We start from the raw sequence: 14,467 nt of genomic DNA, 5'->3' as shown, positions 1-14,467 counted from the left end.
CTTTCTATAAGGTGTTCAAGGACACCCCGTATACTAGTTCAGCAACATGAGCTCTCCCCAAAGCGCGACTTAAGGAGAAGGACGTATGTTTACATTTCGCACAGGGACATAAACCTCTCCCATTAAACCCGTCTAAAGGCATTTATGTTTATTTGCTTTGAGCTGTGTATTCGCTATGAGTCCGAGCACCTCTGAGTAAATAAACATAAACGGTCTAGAGAATTTGCAGTCTTTTGCTCAGAATGCCTTAACCGAGTAAGCACTGCTCTTTCCCCTCTCTTTGTAATCTGGGTCACCTACAAAGGAGGTTGGCATGGCAGCCGCTCCTGTCGTCTTGTCCCCTCTTGTGTTCGTGACCAAGCTCAGACCTTTGCATAAAACAGGCAATACACAGTTTATCTCCTCGCCTACATCACACTTGTTTGTAATACGTTAGCAAATTTATAGGGAACAACGATACTGAACTCCTCTCTGAAACACATTCCTTTTTATGTCTGCTAGGCTATTTTCATGTGCAATGTATTACAGTTTCATGTTCACAAACTCAGCACATCACATATTCGCATTATAACAGCACCTATTATTTTAGATCTACGTTAACATCACAAAGCAACTTTTTTTTACTTCTTGTTAGCGCCGCGTACAGACTTGCACAGAAGCAGAGAGGGCAGCAAGAAGGACTGGGGGACAGGGGGGTTAGTATACGTCCTGGGCAGACTTCACGGGGAACAGTGCCGACATTCGTCTGGAAACTCTTCCGAATGTCTCGGGAAAACTTCAGACAGCACAGCCGGTGGTAGGATTAGAATTCATGATCTAAGTAATGAGCCATGGAGGATGGAATACCCGATACATACCACACATCACCTTCCACATTTGGAGGTCACTGAATTTCCGCTTTCCTTTGGCTCCGTGGAGGCTGAATTCTTTACCCACAGCAGAGGAAAGCAGCCGTGACAACATCCTCATCGTACGTTCTCCGACATTCGTGCCGCCTACATACTTCATGTACAGCCTCTGAAAGAAAGAGGGAAAAATCCTTAACTGTCCTCAGCATTCATAGGCGTGATGAAAAATGTGGCACAGGGTATACAGCAGATAAATGCAGCAGTGATTAGTCGTGTTATGATTTTATGGGTCAGTCAAGAGGCTGACAATGTAGAGCCCTTTCACCATCACCACCATCACTACCAATTTAAAATTTTCAACAAGTATCACATGGATGTCAGAGTCAGCAACGAGGTTCCAGGAACTTCATCTTGTCAAATCAAACAGCATTTTGAAGAAAATCTAAGTTAACAAGAACATTATAACAAAAAGGTGCACGTTTTCTGGCAAGGTCGTTTTGGAATGACAAGTCATGTCTCTGGACAGCATAGAGCTGAACACAGTGCTTACGAGTTGTTTTCTCTTCTCGGATGACCTTTTCAGTTCCTCTTCAAAAGCAACGAAATCTTCAATAGTTCTGAATGGCTCATCAATGAAGTCTGACATCGGCAATTCAGTGGCACCATTCCTGCTGCTGAGGTTTTCAAGAATTCGCAACAGCTGTTCGCTGTGTGCTTGCTGCGTCAGCTTTACTGTGTGCAGAAGTTTCAGTACCTCCCGGTTGAACCCTAAGAGAAAACAAGAAAGTAAAATGGAGAAAAAGCAAAATTAGTGTGCTCGGAACAATGGGATAGGCAGGAAAATATGTTTGGGAGGGAGGGAGGGAGAATTCTGCTTTACATATTGTGGCAACTGTGTTTAAATTTGTTCTGTCTGTTGCCTTTTTTCTGTGCCCCTCGTCTCGGGGTTTCTTTATGGATGGTGAAACATTTCTTATGCTTTTTGTCCCCCAAATGCTCCATGAAGGGTACAAGTTCAGAGGGAGAGATCAATTTAAAAAAAAATCACCCGCTTGACAACACAACCAGCTTTGATGGTCCCGCTCTTAAAACAATGATTGAAGCTGAATGTTCACAAACCATTTCCATTGCTGGCCGCATGGACGGTTATTTGTGTTGCAGGATCTGTGTGCTGCATTTCATTGCCACCAAAGCCTTCCAGAGTAGAAACAAAATAGAACGTTATATTAGAGCATTGGGTATGTGACACACTGCACATACTCTGATGTTGAAAAGCACTAGTCGGTGGTCGATGTGTCACTTGTGGTGATGAAAATTCCTGCTGCAGTGCTTGTCGTGCGGATGACGGGCGATCTGGAATAATGTTCCCAGATCATGGTCTGACATAAACATTAGCACTGGAATGGGGAGGTAGGTGCACACTTAAAACAGTGACAGAAGCTGAATGTTCTCATACCATTTCCATGGCTAGGAACGTGAGCTGATATTTGCATTGCAGAATCTGTGCGCCGCATTTCTTGGCCACCAAAGCCTAGTTGAAGGCAAACAAAACAGAGTATTACATTACATTTGGTAAGCAACTCACCATTACGTACTCTGATGTTCCAAATGACTAGTAGAAGGTAGACGCGTCAGCCGTGCTAATGACGATTCCTGCTGCGGTGCTTGTCGAGCTGACGACAGGCGATCTGGAATAATGATTCCAAATCACTACATGACCTGGGCTTTGAACGTGTACCCAACCTTTTGTTGCTGGTGTAAATTACCATACGACACATGTAGGAAGGGAGTTGCCTCAGTACAGAAGCCGCCGATATTTCGAACAGAGACTGTTCTTCTTGTGGGCACCGTCCTCATCATTGGCATGGCATTTAAAGGGTTAGGTGTGACGTGTTTAAAGGTTCATGCGAATTGTGGGTCAACAGCCCGGAGGGAAGGAAAGGTCCGTACGGGCTTCTACGGCCGGAGTGAATGGCTGCTTTGTTAGAGTGTGGAGGGGATTATGTGAATGTAGTGATCTAGGCTACAGACCGATTACAGAAAAATGGACGGTTCACGAACACGTGGACGTACAGTCCCGTTTCGTCCACGTGTTCGTGAACCTTCCATTTTTCTGTAACCGGTCTGTAGCCTAGATCACTACGTTCACATAATCCCCTCCACACTCTAACAAAGCAGCCATTCACTCCGGCCGTAGAAGCCCGTACGGACCTTTCCTTCCCTCCGGGCTGTTGACCCACAATTCGCATGAACCTTTAAACACGTCACACCTAACCCTTTAAATGCCATGCCAATGATGAGGATGGTGCCCAGAAGAACAGTCTCTGTTCGAAATATCGGCGGCTTCTGTACTGAGGCAACTCCCTTCCTACATCTCTACCGGTTCGCTGGATTTCTACCCATCTACATATGACACATGGGCGTGTCTACAACTACCCCATCTCATTGCCATCATGTATCGTTGTCGACTCCAACTATGCTACAATAACCAGAATTCAGGAACATGACACAGAATGCCTGCTTCATATGACAGCAGATAACCATGAAAGAAAGTCAAGTTGAGAGATGACCGCAAGGATGTGCGAGAAAAAAAATTTGGGAGAGGACACGAAAGAGAGGAAGAGAATTTTTAGCTATCAGGTAGCCCTCAGAAGAGTTCGTGCTCAACTCAATGAAAAAAGTGAATGAAAGAATATCAATGAAGAGCCAGCTTTAATACTAGGTGTCCCACAATTCTGGAGCACAAACACCTTAGCATTGTTGAGTCATAGCATCTTTCACGACCATAAAGAGGAAAACAAGCGACTGGGGAGACAAGGGCAGATGGGGAACCCTTGCATGTTATTGATAGAAGCTAATTACCTTGCAACTGCTCGTAAACGCCACCATGATGTGAAACAGACTCATAAGTTGTTGGCACTGGCATAGCCTTTGGTCCCAGCAGTGGATACACATCTGCAGTTATTAAATAGGCTGTTTACTGGTTGATTTCACGTCACTTGGAATAGCAACGCTGAAATTATCTTCATAATGGCCTCAACAGTTTGGCCGATTCGAAGTATTTCTCCCTATATTTTTGTACCATGCACGTGATGACTTGTGCTTGGTAACGAGTATTCAGCAGTGCTCAATGTGGTGCCAGGTATTTCAGTGTGTCCATCGGTAGGCTGTGCATAACTTTGGGAACCTGTAACAACACGGAGAGAGGTGAGCTAGATAATTGCAGCTAAAATTTTATCAGACCATACCAAAAAATGCTGATTGAGGCGGTGTCGGCGGTCTCGGAGGGGGTGGTGCACTGTATCCTTCGTCTTCTGAGCTGCCGCTAGCTTGATGTGAACGTGCTGCACCAACTTGGGAGAGCTGTACTTCATGGTCACTGTGTACTTTGCATTTTTTCTTTCTTTGTCCTCGGCCCAAGTCAGGCTCACTACATAGGTCTGAAGTTTCTTCGGCTTGCCTTAGCTTTCTTCGTGCCGCCTCATACGTCTCTGGCAAGTACAAAGAATGAAAACTTTAGAAACGGCTTAGACGGTGATCTAAAATAAACGCAACAGCAATATCAGCATACCAAACGCGAAAACTTCGATGCAGTCATGTGCTGGCCAGCTTGCTTGGGGCTGCAGACCTCTCATTGTAATCTGCTGAAGACGTCTTGGATTCCTTTCGTTTGGCCATGAACATTTCCCGTTTTGTATCCATGTTGAATGTACAATGGCTATGCTGTTGCCCTCTTCTGGGAACTTAACAATACGAAATTGAGGTGAACCTAAGCAACATAAAATAAAGAGGCAATGAAACTCCTCATTCATCATCCCAATAAAGTTGTTGTTGTTTTAAAATGTAGAGTCAATGCACAAAATGCAAAACTGTGTTTTGCTAGGTATCAGTCCATGTCAGAGTGAGCTAGGGGGAAGACAGCGTACTGGTTCCCGAATGGCAATCGGATACATTTCTTGCACACACTAGCCAATGGCCATGATGTCAAAGCAGACAGAGTGCGAGAGGTGTGTATTCCGAACAACGAAGAGCGGCACGGATGAGTGTAAAGATCTGCAGTGTACAGAAACTGCCTCCCAATAACAAGCATGCTATCAGAGTTAAAAGGACGCACAAAGTTCTCGATGCAGATTATTGCTCCGTTGCGTAATACACATGTGTTGTCCCTCTTGTGCGTACGTAACGTGAACTTTCCAGGAACAACCACCTTCTTGTACTGATACCCACTACAGTTCCATGGTAGAGGGCCAGATGTGTGGCTCAGAGAACACTGCACTTCTTCACTGACATTCTGGTGCTGCTTAGGCAGTTTCCTTCTTTCCATGGTTCTATTGTACAGTTGCTCTAGCGGTTTGTCAGGTTTCCTTAGGATAGATTTCAAACTTTGCATGTAGCTTTCAAATGGGAAAGCGCTCCATTTGTCCAAAGGGCCATGTTCCCGAACATCATCAGTCAAGTGAATTAGATTGTGGACATTATGTGAGACCATGTGCTGACCATAGAGCGTAGTGTACACTTCAACGAAATGAATTAGGAGCCTCTCCGCATAATCGGCGTACATCTGAGATAGTCTCTGGCTGCACAAAATCGTCATGGCAGCATGCAGCACCATGAAATTGGAGAGGAGGCGGCTTGGGACTTTGGAATGGAAGACAATAGGGCCTGTGTAGAGTATTAACATTCTAAATTCCGTTGCCTTCCACCTGTCCAGTTCTGTGAGAGTTCGTGGTTTCCTGGAAAAATCTGAGCACACATGGGGCTCCACTTTGAGCAGCGCGAGTGAAATCTGGTCTTTTGTGCTGCTTCCCAGACGATAAGCCGTACTCCCTTTGAACCACAATTTTAGAAGCTTGTGCACAACCCCTAGACAAACCAGATGCATATAGTCGAGCGGTACCTGCTTAACCATGTCTATAGGAAGTTCCTTTAAAATTGTTTCACTGACATGGTGGTGCTCTATGGTCGCATTCCGAAAATCTGCATCTGTCATAGCCTCTGCATCAAGTTGAGGGAAACACATGCGGCCTTCTTGGTAATCACCCTCCGTAACACACTTTGTGCAGCTGAAGTAGGCGTTGTGGCTCTTGATACCAAGAATGTAAGCCTTTGCAGGGGCATCACACACTATTGCTGAAAGTTTCACTGACACTTGCTTGTCACTTATTGAAACACCATTTGCCAACAGGTCGTTAAATTCAGAGACAAAAGGTAGGAGGAACGAGTTGGAGCACACATTCTTAGATTTGCCGAAATAAACTCCTATAGGAAAAGGAGTACGTTCCCCACAGTTTGTTATCAGGCACAGAATGGGCCAAAATTGATCTTTTGTGCTTTTGGCAAGTGGCAGTCCATCAATGTTCACATGAATACAAATCTCGTCAGGGACATTTTGTAGCCCTTCCAGTTCATATTGAAGACCTGCAGCAAGACCAAAGTGGCAGTATTTGCCATCGCCCATTTCCTGCACGCCGACGGCACCTCGGGGTGTTCGCAGTAAGGTCCTTGCAGAGGCAGGTAGGAAAGACAGAGAAGTCTGTGACTTCAGCAGCTTAAGCAATGATGTTACGTCTGTGTGCGTTACCGATGATCCTAGAGCCCATGCTCTTAACTGCTCAGTAAAGGAATTTTCCGGTGCACCTGAGTTGGAGAACTCGTCAGCAATTGCAGGTAGCTCCAAACAAGGAATGTCACTTTCGAACTGCCCAGGTGTACATGACCTTTGAAGTCCTTCGTCCGGCAATTCTGATTCAGACTGACAGTATTCGTCAGGAACAGGGATGTTTCTCGTCTCAGGCTCCTCGAAATATAAAACGCGCTGTGCTGTCTCACATTGAAAGGCGACACTCGGCGATGCCAGTGATGGTTCTTCCGAGTTTCCGTTAGCAGCATTACATATTGCCGACAAACTTTCTTCGACTGCTTGCCTCGCACGTCTATGAAACGTAGGTTTTGTCAATTTCGTTGACATGCTAGCAACGGCACCGAGTGAGATATCGAGCGAGTACCGAACAACAATGACGACACCGACAGCGCTCAAACAACAGAACTGACAACGCTCAAATGAATAAATAAACTTAACGCTTCAGACTAAAAGTGCGAGTCATGCTGATGTTTATAAATAGTACAACATACCTTCTCCATCCATCTTTATGTGATTTTCACGACACTTTCAACAGCCACTCGAAACATCCAACATGGACGACACTGCAAACAAAGGAATTGGTGTTTCCCGCCTCTCAGTGGAGTTGTGCCAATCAGCGATATTTGCGTATGCAATGAGTTCCGTATATACCGGTTTCGTGTTAATATTCTCACTTCATTTACTTTTTTGACAGCTTTGAATAGCAAAAAAGGAGGAGTAAAAGACACTGACATTTATTTTCTCTCACGGACATTCATAATCGTCTCCGGTCAGGTGGCGCTACAGTGGCCATTGCGGCGTTGCGGTTGCTATGGGAGCAGTGAAACACCACGTGCTATCATCCGATGTTCCTCCGACGACGGAGCTTCGGTGGATTTACGGAGTAGGTCCCGAGAAATTCGTCCGCGGTCCCTCACAGGGACAAACATTTCTGGACGACGGACGTTAGAACATTATGTGGACGTCCCCAGGAAACTTTGTGTTATCTGGGTACTCTAGAAAACTTTACTGCGTGTTCCATGCGAAGTGATCCATTTGACTCCCCTGTATTCAAGGGATAACTTTTTTGAAGGTTTCTTATTCAGGAGGGAAAAAAAACATAGAGCGAAGTGGGGTAGAGTAGAAATAACTGGAAGAGCGATATTTATTTTTCTCAAATTTGCATTTTCTTCTGGGTCATTCTATGCTAAACGTGACAGGCATTGCGCTCGACCATCTATTGATTTCTTTCAAATAAATTGGGGTTGATTGCTTCCATACAGCTAGTGGTCTCCCAGCATTTTTTATGTTTCTTTTTTTTTTGCGCCATGGCCGCCTCTCCAAAATTTGCAATGGGACATGTGACATACCAGGTGAAAAAGACAACCTAACAAAATAACGATGAAAGATGGAAGTCACTGAAAAGGTTAGCCAGCTGTAGGACTCGAACCCACATCTTCTGGATTGCCGGTCAAAATAGTTTTTCTTTTTTGTGTGCAAATTCCAACCAAATCTCTTCTGAATGAAGGCAAAGCACAACACTTCCGTGCAAAGACCTGTTGAAGGCTGATCGACACTTTTTATTCATAGAGTAGGCCCAGTGCTCCTACTGAACTGTGTCGCCTGAATAGGACGTTCTCGTTGGAACCTGAAGCTTTCAGGTGATCTTAGTAGCTGTGATTTGGGACATCTCTGGTGTTTCTTCACTGTGGGATCGTGTGGTGTTCCTAGTGTCTGTTCTCTGATGTTCCACAGCAGGATCCCTGGTGTGTTCTGATGCTGCACTGCTGAATATTATGAGGTATCATGCATTCAGTCTTGTGATGTGCTTCGTTCGTCTGCACCGTCAAGAGGCAGTAAAAGCTGTGCATAGTTAAGAACCTGAGAGGGAAAAAAAACATACTGGACAGCACAACTACTGCACAAACTCAGCACAAACACTTTGTTTGCATGTGTCCTGTTTGTTCTTCTTTAAGCGTTCTCAACTAGACACATCTTTTAGTGTCTTGTGGCGGTGATGTGGTACGGGCACCTCACAGGATCTAATGTGTGAAACAGTATCATGTTCAACAGTGGAGCATCAGAAAACACCATGCGGGGGTTCTGGTTCAACATGCATACTTGATTGTGCAACATTCAACCAACATGCTCTGCTAACTATTTCTTTACAAAGCTTTTTCATTTGACACTAGCGATCATTTGGCACCGTCACTGTCTTATGTGGGACCGAGAGCGTAAAGTTTCGTTTTCAATCTCAAGTGAACATTGCGAAAACGTCTCAGTTCCGACACTCCGGGGAATTATTTGAGAAGCCAATTGTTATAAAGAGGTCGCATTAATAACCTGATGATAATTGTAAATTGTGGTTTTCACGGTAACAACATATAGTGTGCATGTGCACAAAATGTACTGCCAGACATTTCTGATTCACTTTGCAAGTAAGTGTACAAGCCTACTTGTATTAGAAGCCCCTCTTCTGCAGCGTTCAACAGGTTTGGGCAGTTGGGACATTCTGATTTCTTCAAGAAAGAGTGAACCAAGGACCCTGCGTATGCGTATTGTGCATTAGCCTCAATAATATTGTCGGGCTCTTGCACATCACGCATATCATGTTCAGCCTGCATTTCATCAACTGTACTCATCCCTTGGGAGTCGGCAGGCTCATAAAAACTGCTCGCAGTTGAGGAAACCGGCATGTGCAACAGATCGTTTAAACGTTCAGTCGTATCAGCCTCACAATTGCCTCTGCTTGGAAGTTTCGTGAGGTTCCCCGCAAGGGTATGCTTGAGGCCTGCTACGAACTGAAACGCATTTGGTGTCTCATTGCACACATGCATTTGCCGGAATTGACCAAACATGTTTTCTACAGGGTCCTGGTTTAGCCGCCGCGTCAGCAGACGCTCAAAGCCAAAATTTTGGCGAAGGTCCTCCCACAACGCAAGTACTGCACAAATTGTGATTTGCCACCCCATAACAGTAGGAGGTTGCCTATCACTGTCAAATCTGCACTGTGCAATCCACTGTACTGCAGACTCGAGTAACTCCATGTGTTTGGTGGAACCACTGATTGCAAGTCATTTTTTTGTCATCACCCTGTTGAATGGAGGAACTGTTTAAGCAATCAAACAGTACATCCATCCTAAGGAGGAATTCTGAAGTCGCAGTGGCTGCTGGATGCATGTACCCAGCGCTAATAAGAACAGCGATCCCAGTGGAAAGACTATTGCTCAGTACTTGTGTTGCAAATTTCACCTTCATGTATGAATGTGGTCGGCTGTCAACTTAGGTGCCAGTCGTGCCCTTAAGGGGAAGTCTGATTCTTAGATCTCTTTAATGAAGGCCCATTGAACCTTGTGTAGAGCGTTTCCAATCTGCAGTTCATGTTCAACAACATGTTCCGTGTAGCTTCATTAAATGTGGCGGATCAAAAATAAAGTAGATTTTTAACTCATCAACACAAAAATATGGTTTCGATGGGGAGATTTCAAGTTTACTACACAATGCACAGTTGCTGGCTCCCTGATTACAGACGACCGCTTTCACGAAAACATCCAATGAATGAAGCTGTCTAATCAAGTCTTGAAGCAAATCATTTAGAATATCTGCTGACACGGTAGATCTTGAAAAAATATATGACAAGGGCTGTACCCATGCTTTTGTTAATCCTGAGAGCACTACAAGAAGTGCTGATTCAGCCATCTCAGAGTTTCTGTCCTTTCCTGTGTCCACAAAGTCATAAACTACGTCTGATCCAGAATCATATAACACATGTTCCTTTACGGACATATCATCAAAAATCATTGTGCATGTACGATCTTTTGGTGGCAGCCCTTGGAGTCTTGTCTTGACTCAATGTTTCCTATATCTCATGTTCACGGCGATGAGTTAATGCGACTTCCGGACTTAATTCGGAAACATTCATCTGCATTCTCGACAAGTGACCTAGACTTGGGTAAATGCGACACTATCAAACACAGGATAGACACAGGCGGCGCTACTCCGATCTACCAAAGAGCGTTTCGGATCCCGTATTCACAACGCGGGGAAATGGACGGGCAGGTTAATGACAAGCTTAAGGGTGGCATCATAGAGAACTCCAAATCACCGTTTAGTGCACCTCCTCTCCTGGTAGAAAAACATGATGGTTCATTTCGATTTGTCGTCGACTATCGCAAGTTAAGTAGCGTGACGAAGATAGATCCATATCTCCTGCCCATGAAACATTATCGCAGCTTGGTTCTGCGAAGTATTTCTCAGTCGTGGATATGGCGTCAGGCTTCTGGCAGATCGAAATGGACCCGCGTGACAAGGACAAGACAGCGTTCAACACTGCCAGTGGTCATTACCAATGGACCCGCATTCCAATGGGCTTAGTGAACAGCCCAGCCGTGTGACAACGGACAGCTGACGTCGTGTTATACGGGTTGATAGGCCATCTTTGCCATGTTTATATGGATGACATCATTGTGTACAGTTCCAGCTTCGAGGAGCACCTAGAAGACATCGAGCGTGTATTAAGGCGATTATCACGTGCAGGACTAAAACTCAAGCCTTCAAAATGTCAGTGTTTGAAGCCTAACGTTAAATATGTCGGACATATCGTCTCAGCCGACGGCATGCAGCCAGATCCTAAAAAACAAAAGGCGGTGACAGAATTTCCGCGACCGGAGACTGTCAGAGAAGTCAGGGGGTTCCGGCACATTGAGAACTTCGCTAAAATCGCTAAACCGTTCACTAAGCTCACGTCAAAAAGCGCAAAATTCGTATGGACCTGAGAAACTCAAACAGCGTTCGAGGAACTGAAGGCGTGTCTTGTTCGGGCGCCGTCACTGAAATATCCCGATTTTACAAAGCCCTTCATTTTAGCCACGGACGCTTCTCAATATGCAGTGGGGGCGGTGCTCTCCCAGCAATATGGTAACACAAAGCACCCAGTGGCGTTTGCTAGTCGCCAGTTAAATAAAGTCGAACAGAACTTCAGCGCAACTGAGAAAGAATGTTTGGCTGTGTTATGGGCCGTCCGTCACTTCAGGTGCTATCTGTATGGCCGCAAATTTAAGATCGTAACCGACTGCAGACCTTTAAAGTGGTTGATGAACATTCGCGATCCAAATTCACAGCTAGCGAGATGGAACTTGCAAATGCAAGAATATGACTTTGAAATATGACGCTGATGCGCTCAGTTGGGCTCAGACAGCTGGCGTCAATGTTGTCAATGACTACATCCCCATAATTGAGGCATATAAAATTAGGGAAGAGCAAAGAAAAGACACCAGTCTTAAATTCATCATCCACGAACTTGAACGCGACCCTGCCTCTCATGATGAGTACCTGCTGGACGACACAGGGTTATTGCTTAGGAGTAGCAGGCTAAATAATCGGACATCCTATCGAAGAAGAGATGGCTACGGGATAGTGGTACCGAGCACTTTGATGTTCGACGTATTAAGGGCCTTTCATAGCGCGCCATATTCTGGGCATTTCGGAACAAAGAAAACTCGTCAGAGAAGTCATATTGCTGGGCGGGTACGCGGAAAGATATCGGCGATTACTGTTCCAGTTGCGAGGCATGTCAGCTCAGGGAAACACCGAAGAATCGGGAGAGAGCCCCCCTTCAGATTTTTAACGAAGTAAGCAAACCCTTTGAAAGGACGGGAATGGGTATAGTGGGACCGCTACCTGTAACAACGGAAGGGAACCGGTATATTTTGGTCTTCGGGGATCATTTTACTAGATTCGCGGAGGCACATCAAATGAAAGATCAGAAGGCGACAACTGTAGCGAGAATATTTGTCGAAAGAATCATTATAAGGCATGGCACCCCCAGACCCCTTAACAGATCAGGGGACGAACTTTACGTCGAAATTGTTAACAGAAGTGTACCAGCTGTTTCAAATAGAAAAATTACAAACGACCGCCTATCATCCGGAAAGAACTGGAGCTGTCGAGAGTAGTACGGGATGGACTCTCATGGTACACAGTGCTCAACTGTCCTGAACACGATTTAATTAGCAATTAGAGCTAATTGGGCCCCCCACATTAATCAGCACCCTCCAGGGAGTCACCACACTAATTGGGGAGCGTCTATCTCGTGTCCAGACCAGCTGAGCGTTGTGCACTACGAGAGTCCATAAAAAATAGGTAGAAATAAACTAAACAGATAGAAATAGAATGGAGAGAAACAATTTATTCGAAAAGCAACGACGCCGTGGCAAAGAAACCGCTCCGAAACGTCCGAGTGACCAGCGCAAGCCATGTTGGTAGTTGTCACCCAGCAGTTGCAGAGACCGCCGACAGGTGGCCACTTAGTTGCAAGGCATCACACCAGATGGCGCCACCATCATAGCTCTATGCGGGAAAGACAGAACAAGATACTAGCGGCAGGTAAAAATGGCAACACTGCTAAACAAGTCTAGGCATGTGAGAGAAAAGGTCTAACCGCTACTGCTAAACAGCACGGAGAAAACAGTACACATCGGGGAAAAGGCGACCGGTTAGGCCTAACCACAGCCTCAGAACACTATGCAGCTAACACAAGGCGGGAACCGCAAAACGCTAAACATGTGTCAACACGAACAAAAGGCTTGTTCACTGCTAAACAAGTCTAAACATGCGCGTACGGCGAGAAAAGGCTTAACACGAGCGTGGTCAAACAAGGGCAAATCACTCGTTGGTCACTGCTAAACAAGTTTAAACACGGGGGCACGGCAAACATGCGAGAAAAGGAACGCGGTAAAACAACGCGGCAAATCACTCACCTTTTCTCCCGCGGCGACGGTGCGACTGCTCCATCCGAGAGCCAGGCAGAAACTGAGCGCGCGCGGGGACTGTGGAGCAACCGAGCGCACGTCTGCTCTCCGTGACAGCCGGTGAGCAACTGACTGGGGCGCCGCGCCGCGGCAGCTACGCATACGCGCGCGCTCCTAGAGCCCTCTGCACCGCCCGCCCGCCCGCGTGTGGTTTCGTCTCTCTGTTCCTCCCGCTGCACGCGCGCGCTCCTAGCGGTAACGGGTGGCTTCTTCATTTTGGTTTTGGTCTCGTTTCTTTGCGCGCGTTTAGCTGTATAAAGGCTGCGCGCACCGCACTCGCGTCATCAATATGTGAAGATGTTCAGCTACCACTCGTTACAAAATTGTTCCCGCATCCACGCTTCTTGGGAGGAAGTGGAGAAGGAATGTTTTAACAGCGAAAGTCCCCGCAATGAGCTCGTCATCAATATAGGAGAGATCTCGCCGGGGCCGCTGCAGGAAATGCTGTGTCGGATCCTCGCCCGTTACAAGCACGTCTGTATAACGGTTCCGGACGGACCCTTGGGACTGATGAGCGAATTTGTGAGCCTGGCCAACGCAGAATTCAACTACATCGCTGCAGACATCTTGGACCTTCTCGCTTGTGCCATCGCTCATATTAAGTACGCCCTGCAGAAGCAGCAACATTTGCAAGCAGTCTACATCGTGAACTTTGTCACCGATTTATTGAAATACCGTTTGGTTATCGACATGCAATGCATTAAACAGTCCAAATACCTTTGAGGAAACTCTGTGTTTTTTTCACTGAAACATCTTTATTGAATACATACAAAATGTTGATCGATAGATGCCTGCACCCTCCCTGCCTTGCCTAATCTCACGAATCAGAATATTACGAGCGGATCAGGTGTGTCAGAAAAGGTATGGGGAATCTTCATCGCAGCATCGTCATTGCGCGGGTCATGGTACCAGCACGATGACGGAATGGTCATTCTTTTCGCACACCCATTCCGCTACCACACTGCCACGATGACCCGCGCTTCTCCTGTCTGCGAGAGAGAGAGAGAGAAGCATATCTCGACTAGAACTTTTATTCTCGATTATATGCGCGTGCACGAAGGACTTGCTCTTTGTTCCACGGTCACTCGATGCATAACGACGACGCTCTCGTGCTCTCTTCCGGGTAATCCTATACGCGTCAAAACACTAGGAAAGCTTGCCGTATTCGCAGCTTCCGTAAGGGAAGGAGT

This window comes from Ornithodoros turicata, chromosome 6 (assembly GCF_037126465.1).
Source record: "Ornithodoros turicata isolate Travis chromosome 6, ASM3712646v1, whole genome shotgun sequence".
Lineage (NCBI taxonomy): Eukaryota > Metazoa > Arthropoda > Arachnida > Ixodida > Argasidae > Ornithodoros > Ornithodoros turicata.
Note: the sequence above shows the minus strand (reverse complement) of the source record.